The sequence below is a fragment of the Juglans microcarpa x Juglans regia genome, chromosome 3S, assembly GCF_004785595.1.
Source record: "Juglans microcarpa x Juglans regia isolate MS1-56 chromosome 3S, Jm3101_v1.0, whole genome shotgun sequence".
NCBI classification, from domain to species: Eukaryota; Viridiplantae; Streptophyta; class Magnoliopsida; order Fagales; family Juglandaceae; genus Juglans; species Juglans microcarpa x Juglans regia.
The window spans coordinates 17864777-17877368 of NC_054599.1; the positions used below are offsets into that span (position 1 = coordinate 17864777).

Below are 12592 nucleotides of genomic sequence, written 5' to 3' on the forward strand. Positions count from 1 at the left end.
GATCAAGCTAGCCATCATTCAAATGATTCAACAAACCATCCAGTTTGGGTGGCTGTCACAAGAGGATCCTAATGTCTATATTGCAAATTTTCTATAAATTTGTGATACTTTTAAATACAACAGAGTGACAGATGAAGTGATTTGATTGAGACTTTTTCTTTTCTCACTTAGGGAAAAAGCAAAAGTTTGGTTGAACTCTTTGCCGCCTGGCATCATCACCACCTAGGAGCAGTTGGCACAAAAATTCTTAGCAAAATATTTTCCTCCGGCCATGACAGCGAAATTAAGGAATGATATCACTACCTTCACCTATTTTGAGGGTAAATCATTATATGAGGCATGGGAGAGATAGAAGGATGTATTGCGCAAGTGTTCACATCATGACCTCCCAGCCTGGCTTCAAGTACAGACATTTTACAATGGTTTGGGACCCATAAATCTATATATGATTGATGCAGCCACATGAAGAGCATTAATGAGTAAGACCCCTGAAGCTGCATACGAACTTCTAGAAGAGTTGGCGTCTAACAACTATCAGTGGGCCACAGAGAGAGCAATGCCAAAGAAGGCGGCCAACATCATTGAACTTGACTTTATGTCCGCAATTGCGACTTGGCTGGCACATATATCCAAGCAACTAAGTAAAATAAACATTAATGCTATTCAAACTAATGTTCTTTGTGATCATTGTGCAGAAAATCATTCAAGTGTAGATTGCCAAGTGGGGAATCCTTTGCCCAACCGAGTTATAAGCAAGCCCATTACATGTCCAATTTCCTACATCAAAACAATCTTTATTCAAACATGTTTAATCCTGAATAGAGAAATCACTCTAACTTTTCATGGAGCAATAACCAAGGGTTGGTAAGACCACCTCAACAGTTTCTACAACAAGAGAAGAAGCCAATACTTGAACATATGCTTATGCAGTACATGCAAAAGAATGATATGGTGATCCAAAACAACTCGGCTTCAATTCGCAATCTTGAGGCACAAATCGGTCAGCTCTCAAACATGCTTACCGAGAAGACAATAGGAACTTTACCAAGCAACACTGTGACCAATCCAGAGGAACATGTCAAAGCTATAACATTGAGAAGTGGGCAAACATATGACCAGCCACAGACTGTAAATACCGAGTAAGATGCAGAAGTTACCTAAAATGTGGAGTCCGAGAAGGAGGAAACCGAGTACAAGGTGAAAGAAGCATAGCGGGATGCGACCGACCAGCAAGCTAAGAAGACTAAAGAGAATAAAGGAGTTGCAAAACCCAAGAAATCCAGGGAGTTTATTTCTGAAACTTATTTTCCTTCAATTTATGATCCACCACTTTCTTTTCCGCAAAGATGAAGAAAATAAGATTGATAATCAATTCTCTAAATTTCTGAGTATATTTAAGTAACTGCATATTAATATTCCTCTCATTGAAACTTTAGAGCAAATGCCTAAGTATGAAAATTTTTTTAAGGATATATTATCAAACAAGCGGAAGTTGGAAGAGCATGAGACTGTAATGCTGACCGAGGAGAGCAGTGCAATTTTACAAAAGAAGCTGCCGCCTAAGTTGAAAGATTTGGGGAGTTTCACGATCCCTTCCACTAAAGAAAATTCATATTTTGATAAAGTTTTATGTGACTTAGGGCAAATATTAATCCAATGCCTACCTCTGTTTTTAGGAAACTAGGTCTTGGAGAATCAAAGCCTACCACCATCACTCTATAGTCGGCCGACAGATTTATTAAATACCCGAGAAGACTTATTGAGGACTTACTGGTGAAAGTTAATAAGGTCATCTTCCCGGCCGACTTCGTTGTACTCGATATGGAAGAGGATGAGGAGATCCATTTGATACTGGGCCGACCTTTCTTTGCGACAAAGAGAATTTTAATTGATGTCCAGTAAGAGAAACTCATTTTAAGGGTTGAAGAGGAGCAGGTCACTTTTGACATATTTAAATCTATAGAATTCCCTTCCGAGATACATTCTTGTTTTCAAATAAGCGACTGAGACGTGGTCATGACCAAGCAGACTTATGGAGCTGAATTTCCAAAGCTACCACTAGAGATATGTCTTACTCACTCTACATCTATTGAATTCGAAGATGAAGAGGTTAGGGAGTGTGAGAGATATTTGGAGGTTACATCATCCTTTCCTCCTTCAATTAAACTGAAAGTGGAAGAGCTAAACTCATATCAGCCGACATCTCCAAGTAAGGAATCACCCAAACCTGAACTCAAATCACTTCCACTAAATTTAAGGTACGCTTTCTTAGGCCAGGACTCTACTTGTCCAATTATTATTAATAGTTCCTTGAGTGAAGTAAAGGAAGAGAAGTTGATGGAAGTCTTGCGGGAACACATAATGGCCTTGAGTTGGACCATCTCGGACATCAAATGAATTAATCCTTCGATTTTCATGCACAATATTTTAATAGAGGATAATTTTAAAACGATCATCCAACCCTAGAGGAGATTGAATACATTGATGCAAGAAGTGGTGCATAAAGAGGTATTGAAGAGATTCCGAAATCATTTATCTAATCTCAGATAGTGCATGGGTAAGTTCAGTGCAAGTCATCCCAAAGAAAATAGGGATAACCGTGATCAAGAATGATAACAATGAACTCATACTGACAAGAACGATCACAGGATGGCGAGTATGCATAGACTATCGAAGACTGAATGATGCAACTCGAAATGATCATTTTCCCTTCTTTTATTGATCAAATGCTAGAAAGACTTAGCGACCACGCTTAATAGTGTTTTCTAGATGGATATTTCGGTTACAATCAAATAGTCATTACACCCGAGGATCAAGAGATGACCACTTTGACCTATCCTTATGGCACTTTTGCATATAAGCGTATGCCTTTTGGTCTTTGCAATGCGCCAGCCACTTTCTAAAGATGCATGATGTCCATCTTTTCGGATATGGTGAAAAAAATTTTAGAAGTTTTTATACATGACTTCTTGGTTTTTGGTCACTCTTTTGATAATTGTTTATCTAATTTATCTTTTGTTTTGCAGAGATGTAAGGAGACAAATCTTTCTTAAATTGGAAAAAATGTCACTTCATGGTCGAGGAGGTAATAGTGCTCGACCACTATATTTCCTTCAAGGGAATTGAGGTCAACCGAGCAAAGATAGAAATTATTGACAAACTCCCACCACCGACCATGTGAAGGGTGTGAGGAGTTTCTTGGGTCACGCCGGGTTCTATCGTCAGTTTATTAAGAATTTTTCCCAAATTACTAAACTTCTCTACAATTTGTTGATAAAAGATACTCGGTTTGAACTTTCTAATGAATGCTTGCATGCTTTTGAAACATTGAAAAAGAAATTAATTTCAGCACCTATCATTGTATCATCGGATTAGAATTTACATTTTGAATTAATGTGTGATGCTAGCAATTATGCTATAGGGGCTGTTTTGGGGCAGAGAAAACATAAAATTTTTCATGTTATTTATTATGTAAGTCAGATCTTAATAGAAGCTCAACTTAATTATGGTACTACTGAAAAAGAATTGTTAGTGGTTGTGTTTGCTTTTAACAAATTTCATTCTTATTTGATAGGTTCGATGGTGGTCGTCTACACAGATCACTCTGCTCTTAAATACTTGTTATCGAAGAGGGATGCCAAATCAAGACTGTGAAGATGAATTTTGCTATTAGAAGAGTTTAATTTGAAAATAAAATATAAAAAATGTATCGAGAATGTAGTGGTCGACCACTTATCTCGTCTTGAGCTTAAAGAAGCGGCTGGCAAGGAGAAATTTTCAATTAATGAGACCTTCCCGGATGAGCAATTAATGGTTATATAAGTCGTTCCATGGTATGCCGACATGGTAAATTATTTGGTGTCCAAAATTCTACCAGCCAAGATGACATATCAACAAAAGAATAAGTTCTTCTCCGACTTGAAATATTATTTTTGGGAGGAACATTTTCTATACTGGCATTGTGTGGACCAAATAATTAGGAGATGTGTGCCTGAGGAGCAGATGAAGAGCATACTCAGACATTGCCACTCATTGAAAGTGGGCGGCCACTTTGGTAGAGCAAAAACAACAGCGAAAGTTTTAAAATATTGGCCGACTAATTTTAAAGACACTTTTAATTTTTTTAATTTATATGATCATTGTCAAAGGGTTGTCAACATTTCTAAGAAATATGAGATGCCTTTAAACAATATTTTAGTGATTGAATTATTTGATATTTGGGGTATAGATTTCATGAGTCCTTTTCCATCCTTATATTCTAATAAATTTAATTTGGTTGCTATTGATTATGTCTCCAAATGGGTAGAAATGGTCACCTTGCTAACCAATGATGCGAGGGTCGTAGTGAATTTTCTACAGAAGAACATCTTTTCCCGATTCGGCACTCTAAGAGCCATAATCAGTGATGGCGGGAAGCAATTTTGCAATTGCCAATTTGATGCTCTACTGACTAAGTATGGAGTTACCCATCACGTGGAAACACTATACCAACCTCAAACGAGCAGCCAGGTCGAGATGTCCAATCGGAAGCTGAAGCGCATATTGGAGAAGACCATGAGTGTCTCTCGAATAGATTGGGTGAGAAGGTTAGATGACGCACTATGGGCCTGCCGCCTATCGGATAACATTCAAAACACTAATCAGAATGTTGTCTTATTGGCTTGTTTATGGAAAAGCCTGTCATCTACCCGTGGAGCTAGAACATAGAGCCTATTGGGTGATGAGAATACTGAACTTTGATTTACAAGCAACTGGCGAGAAGAGGATACTGCAGATCAAAGAGATGGATGAGTTACGCAATGATGCTTATGAGAATGCTCGGATTTACAAAGATAAAACTAAAAGATGGCACGATAAGCATATTTTGATAAGGGAATTCGAAGTTGGGCAAAAATTTCTATTATTTAACTCAAGACTTCTACTCTTCCCAAGAAAGCTGTGCTCTTGGTGATTGGAACCGTTTGTGGTGACCCGTGTCATTCCCTATGGGGCAGTTGAAGTCCATCACAAGACAAAATGCACATTTAGCGTAAATTGACAGAGATTAAAATCCTATGTGGATGGAGACTTTAACTCGAAAAAGTGTTCCATCAATCTCGTCAGTAATAAATGATGAAAGAATGTCTAGCTATAGACTTTAAATAAAGTGTTTTTGGGAGGCAACCCAAGTTTTTATTTTATTTGATTCCTTTTGCTTAATATCATTCATTTGCTTTCATCTTGCAGGAATGAAGAGGCGAGGAGATCTCCAAGGAGTACACAGCTACACCTTCAAGGAAAACATTCAATTGGCAAAACTGGACAAAATCAGGGGAGCATCTCTTACATTCTCTCATTTTTTGCTTTAGTTTTTCTTCATTTTTTCAATTGAGGACAATATGATATTTAAGTCGGGGGGGAAAAGATATTATTTTATTTAAAAATAATAATAATAAATAAAATAAAATAATAAAAAGTAATAATAATAATAATAAAAACAGTATGGTTTGATAAATAAAAAGCCTATGGTAAGAATATGGTTGAAATAGATTATAATTTTTAGAAAAAATTCTTATTGCTTAAGTCTAGTTGTTACTTCTTTACTTGATCTTACTTAATTTGATATCTTCTATGTTCAGTGAATGCTTATTATGATTATTAATCGTTTTGACTTTTGAGTACCTAAAGAAATTTTATGTAAATTTTGTGAATTTGTATGGTCTCAACTTACTTTAAAACTTGTTTGCTTACAATCGAGGCGAAATCGTAGACAGAATATTACTGGAGAAATGATTAAGGCATTCTTTAGACCGATTGAGCCTTTCAAACTTACCCATTTATTATCTTTATTTCTAACCACCCCTTTGAGCTTTATTGAATTATAGTTTGGCCTTATATTTTTCTTTCTTGTAAACTTCATATTTCCTGCCCTATTTAAGTTTAAACACTGATTTCCTTACCTTCAAGAGAACTAAGTTTACACAAAGTCACAGACTCACAAGAGCATGAAAGGCAAGAGAGGCAGAAGGTCTACAAGTAAAATTAATTAGAGCAATATTATCAAAATCATAAGTTTGGGGGTGTGAAAAGTTAACTCGTCTACTGTGTGGCCAATAAGAAAAGGCTAACGAGAGTCATCCACAAAGGCAGTTGAGAAAGTATGGAATATTTCCATGATGAAAAAAAAAAATGTCCTACCTTCAAATAGAGGGATAAAGAGAGATACTTGAAAGTATAATAAAGAGATGTATGTTGAGAGATTTACAATGGTTGAGAAAATATGTTAGAAGAGAGAATGTTCTATTTGTTCTATTGGTGTTCAAACTTAAGTTCTCTACCTTTGTTTGAATCCTACCTTTTCTTTGTAACCTTCACCCTAACCTTACATTACAAGCTTAATAAAGACCTATTAATCCTTGATGATAATTTTTATTCTACACTAGTGGAGAGTGATTTGAAAAGCAAGCCTATGGAGTTTTTAGAGATCCATTATTTATTTACTTATTTGCATAGAACTATCAGGGGAGCTAATGATGAAGTGAGAATGATGGGTATGCATGAATGTGAGGATGGATAATGCGGTGAAATTGAGTTTTGAATTAACTTTTGGGACTTGATTGATCGAGAATGATTCATTTGAATTATAGACTTTAGGCAATCTTTGACGCAATAAATTTTATGAATCAAATCAATACTTGTTTTAATTGTCTTTCTTTTCTTTTTTGCTCGAGGGCAAGCAAAACTTAAATTTGGGGGTATTTGATAAGTGTAATTTTTATGTGATTTTTATTATTCTTTTAATTATAAAAAGTGTTAGTTTTCCTTCAATGTTATTGATTTTATTTTATTTCTATATATTTTTCTTTATTTTCTTGGATTTTTGAAGGAATGAGAAGATTTAGTGTGAAAGGAGAGCATTTTGGTACAAAATAGGAGACTATGGATCCAGAACGACGAGAGGTGACGAGATCTGAAGAGAGCCGATAAAATTTAGGAGAAGAGACCCAATGGCGACCAGAATTGGCGACAAGAGTTAGGCGATAAGCGATATATTTTTACCTTGAGGGCGAAAAGACTTGGCGCAAGGCTCCGGGCGACCAGATTAGGCGACCAATCTAAACAACTAACTTAAGTAACCAACCCAAACGATATTGTGGACAACAACTAGAAAAGGCGAGTAGCTTTACCGCTCGGTAGGTTGACAAGAGGGTTCTATCATCCTGATCAGGAGTCTTTCCTCTCCGTAGGAGAGGAGACCAGTTATATTCAACGCACACGGCATCTACCCGGTGGGACTCTTCCGAGTTCCGCAATCAATCTGCTAACCACCAAATCATCTCAAACTTTGTAAATCAAGCCGCATATCACTAAAACTTTTATTTTAGATAATCCTATTATTCTTGGAATAATTTCTTTTATGTTAACTTTTATCTTTAGAAACTATTTTCCAGATCTTTAGGCTAGATTGTAGCCGCATTTACCTTGTTTCCATATTTAAATTTTGACATCTATTTAATCCCGTCTTGTGGGATGAATAGAGGAAAGTTTTGAGTTTGAGAGAGTCTGAGTTTTAGATTTTCAATAGTCTAGAGTTTATCATTTAAGTTTATTTAAAGGAAGCAGATCTGGAGGAGCAGAGGTGAGAGCCGCGTGTTTCATCAACCGACTCCAACGAAGAATACTAATTTTATTCTTGTTCTTTTCAATTTTATTATGAACTAATTTTATTTTATAGAGTTTTAATGTAATATAGCATTGAACACACAATTGATATTCTAAATTATCGTATTTTCAATATTTTCATGATTGAGTGTTTATTCCTTGTTCTTAATGCTTGCAATTTTCTATCTAATAATTATTCTGATCTATTGAATCACAATGACACCGAGATGTGATTTGTGATTAAAACTCTAAGATTAAGCATCATTAATTGAGCGAAAGTAGAGATACTTTACCGTGACTAGTATGATTTTTTAAGAAAATTTCAAAGAACTTAATGAGTCTCCAATTAGTTAAATTCACATAGAAATATGGAGTTATTAGTTAGAGATATTTTTGGTATTGTTCGAGAGAAAATATTGAATTGAATAATTAAAGGATTTTTATTATCAACTTGAGATAATTGTAATTCTATAACAAGGAAGAATAAATTGTGTAGAATTTGCTAGGTGAAATTAAACACTCTAGATCTATTCTTATTATCTTTAAAATCTTACTTTTATTGTTATTTTCTTCAGTTTAATTTAGATAATCTATTTTTCAAATATCGATTTTCCAAATAGTAATTAATTTGGTAAAATTCAGTAATCAATAACATAATATTCCATATGGGTTCGATATCCGTTTTCTTTAAAACATTTTACTGCTTGTTATGATTTTTTGCACTTGTAAAGATATTTTTTTTGCGAACATCACCCCTTGTACAGTTGTCATTGTGCATTCACTCACAATCTTCCAAAATTTGCGCTAGCCTTAGATCATTGAGTAGACGTCCTTTATGCATCCCTCGTCCCAAACATTCCAGCACCAAGATCGCCTAAAATCTCTACCATATCCTCTCCATTATCTTCACTATCATCATATACATCCACATTTATGTCATTTATGTCGTTGTCATTTTCTTTCCCATTTGTTTAGTCTGAGTGTCAAATTTGATTCCTTGAGCAAATGGTTCGTCATGTAAGATCTACGGTGAGTATTTATGATTGATTCTGCTGATGTATAGATGCTCCTCCACTGCCACCAAATTATAAGAATTAAGGTTTTTACACTTCATGCACGGACATCTTATAAATTCTCGAGTATCAACACTCTCCCAAGCAAATTCTATAAATAAGTTCGCCCCTTGTGCATATTCTTTATAGTCTCTACCAAGTCATCTCCTCATGCATCCAATTCTTATCCATTGTATTTGCGCTAGTATACAACCGTTATAGAAAACCAAAGTCAAGTTACAAGGATAGACACTATCACAGGTCTTTCCATATTCACTGCTCATATAGATTTCATAAGGTAGTTAGTTGGTTATATCTCATTCAAGAGACTATCATCTACATCACATATATACTCAATCTAAAACTCCCATGTCAGTCGGAAGTTTGGCATATATACATCTCATATTTTCCTTATATTTATCAATTACAGTTGTAACTTCGGTTTCATTGAATGAAATGAAGTCTATTTTCCATAAAAGAAAAATATAACTAGTATAAGATAACTAGTATTATATAAACTAATATAATATAACTAGTATATCTAATATAATATCAGTAGGTAGTATAATATAACTAGTATATAATTATGACTATACTATTCATACTATACTAGTAAAAATATAACTCAAAGATTAGATTATAATATAAATATGCTATACTATATAACTACTATATTATATTATAGTATATATAGCATATTATAAGTAGTATGATATTATCATATAACTACTATAATATAACTATACTTTACCTTACTATTTATAATAGAGGCGTTCTACATAGGGTTATAAGTGAACTATTCTGTTCAATAGCCAGCTCGATACTCTTCCAATTAAATTCGAATCAAAATCGACTCGTGAAAAAAAAATTTGCCCGTGAAAGCAGATACACACTCAATTAGTAAATAACACATACTCAACTAAATTTGACTCGTTGTTAAGGCCTGCTCATTTATGCCCGAGTCGACTCATTTGTTCGACTCGATTAAAACTCATTTATATATTGATAAATATATGCATACACCTATATATATACCTATATATATATGTATTAGCTAATAATATAAGCATTGCACTTATAATTAAATATATTGTATGTAACCTAATTACTTATGCCTAGTCACTTATGTCTATATATTAAATATGTTTCATAGCTATATTTTATAATTTATACAATAGTTAGTCGGTAAAATTTAATAATTTCATATACTAGTATGTGAGAACTATATATGAAATAGATATATGCTATCATATTATGTATGTATTAATAATTTATATAGACATATAATATATTATTATTACGGATAAATATCAACAAGTTATATATTAATTATTCATAAATTTTTAAAATCTTATAATTCAATAAATGTTCTACTTGTTAGTTATATAAATTTAATATTAGATTTATTTTTTTATTTTTTTATCTAATTCATTAATCATTAAATTCTATTCAAAAAATTAAAAAAATAAACAACTCGAACTGAGCTCAAGCTCGGCTCGACTCGAACTCATTTTTGGTTCGAGCTTGAACTCGAACTTGAGTTGAGAGTTTAGCTTACCGAGTCGAGTTCAAACAAAGATTAAATAAAAATCTCAAGCTTGAGTTTTTTAAAATCAAGTCAAGTTCGGCAAGCCAAAAAGGGGCTCGACTCGATTACAACCCTAATTCTACTCAATATCCCTACGCCGCACACCACATATAATTTTTTTTTTATTTTTCTCCCTTACCAAATATGTGGTATATGGAAGATGAGTATTAGAATTTCTTTAATATAGTGAGAATAAAACAAAAATAAATAAAAAAATAAAGTGTGGTGTGTGGTGTAGGGATGATGAGTAGAATCCTTCTTTATCATATTTGTAATTAGTGTATAATATAAATATACTATACTATATAACTACTATATTATGTTATAGTATATATACAATTACAATATATTATAAGTATTATATCATAGTATAGTATAGTATAATATAAATAAACTATACTATAAATTACAATTTATGCAATTAGAGTATAATCTGTTCGAACAAATTATACGCATGTTCGAACAAAGTATACGTCTGTTTGAACGTACTTAGGTCCTTGACGGCAATGAATCATCGTAGTTTATTCTGGAAGCTTCATGCATCGACGATTCAAACGAGATAATTTATGTTTGAACGGATAAAACATTTCTATATTCCTTTCGAACAATATAACATTAGGTTGAACGTATCTGGGTCCTTGGCAGACTCACGGTGATAGTTTGTAACGTATTATGCAAGTTTCATGAAACTCTCGTTCAAATGGTTAAATTTGGTTCGAACAACTAAAATAATTGTAATAAACCGTTCGAATTTAAAAATACTAGTTCAAACGTTACTGTTTTGAGGCATAAGACCAAGTTTTCAATTCGAACGGTTCATTTTCACAAACATCATTCGAAGCCACTATCATCGCTCGCCACCACTCTTCGTCCTAGCCATTGGTTGTCATCTAAGAGTTATGGGCCACCATCCATGTCTCTATAGGCTTGAAATTAGTTCGAACGATATCTCATACACGGTTCATGGCCATATGATGATTCTGTTCAAACTATATATTTATTTGTTTGAATGAATTTAAACCGTTCAAACAGGGTGTCGTACTTGTTTGAACGATTTTATTTAATGTTCAAATAGGCTAAATGTTAGTTCGAACTGTATATTTTCTATTCGAACAGTACTCAGTATAACATAATTACAACTTTATATTTTATTTATATTTGTTGTTTATTTGTTGCAACCTAGTGATGAAACTAGTGAGCCGAAGAGGTCGATATTGGTTGAGCGGGAGATTTTGAGATTTTTTCTGGGATGAGGAGCCTATCTTCTATATTTAGTGATAGAGGATGTGACCAGACCTATGAGCAGAAGGGGGGGGGGGGGTGGTCCATCTTGATATGGTCATGGAGTTTTATCGGGCCATATCAAAGATGGGGGGATGATGAGGACTCTTTTTAGTTTGTTATTTAGGGAGTTAGTATTACTATCTTAACAGACAATATCGTTGAGTTTCTAGGGATCCCTCGTGTGGTGGTTGCATACCTTGCAAGCAATTGGTTGTAGGAACAGACAGTGAAGATGCCATCGAGGATGAGGCTTCGACAGATGACGGTCCAACACATGATGAGATTCGTCTGTTGCTGCATGACGATTCAGCTCCTCAATATGATGGCAGCAAGGTGATCAACAGGTTGATTGTTGAGCCTTTTCTCTCATGCTGAATTTGATTGTCTCACAAAATATTGATCCAAGGAAACACAAGATAGGTTTCGGCATCAAACGGGCTCGATTTATGTTATTGATAGCACGAGGAGAGCCGATTGATCTGCCTCTATACTTCCTCATTCCCATCTGATCTGAGTCATGGTATTTGATTGGAGGTAGTCTACCGTATGCATTGATGATCTCCAACCTCCTAGTTAATTTGGAGGTTTATGTACTATTTACAGAGCGGAGACAACCACATATTGCGCCCCTTAACAAGATCACTTTCAGCAAAAGCAAGGGCCATTTGCAGAAGGCTTGCATTAATGTTGCAGCGGCGACTAGTACTGGCATGGACCGTGACCTAGCTTTTATGGATGCCAATGTTGATACAGAGGTAGCAACGACAACTAATAGGGAGATGTGATCCCTGCTCGAGGAGCATCACACACTTTTCATTCCATACATGGAGATGATCGCGGAAATGATCACTGCGCTCATCATGGTTCGATTGCAAGAGATTGAGGGACACATTACTGTTATGGACCTAGATAATCTTACTGTATCGATCTTTTTGTTTTGTATCAAACATTGTCAATTTAATTTCTATATTGTTTTTATTTTTTATATATAGCTAGCTTGTTTGTTATCAAAAATTAGTTTTGTTAT

General features: G+C 34.4%; 1 non-coding gene across 1 annotated transcript; it reads right to left on the bottom strand.

Annotated features, from left to right (window-relative positions):
• Window positions 1–280: 280 nt before the first annotated feature.
• On the bottom strand, window positions 281–387 carry LOC121258922. Its single transcript, XR_005939473.1, has one exon. It is a non-coding gene; the product is annotated as a small nucleolar RNA R71 (small nucleolar RNA).
• Between the last annotated feature and the right edge of the window lie 12205 nt (window positions 388–12592).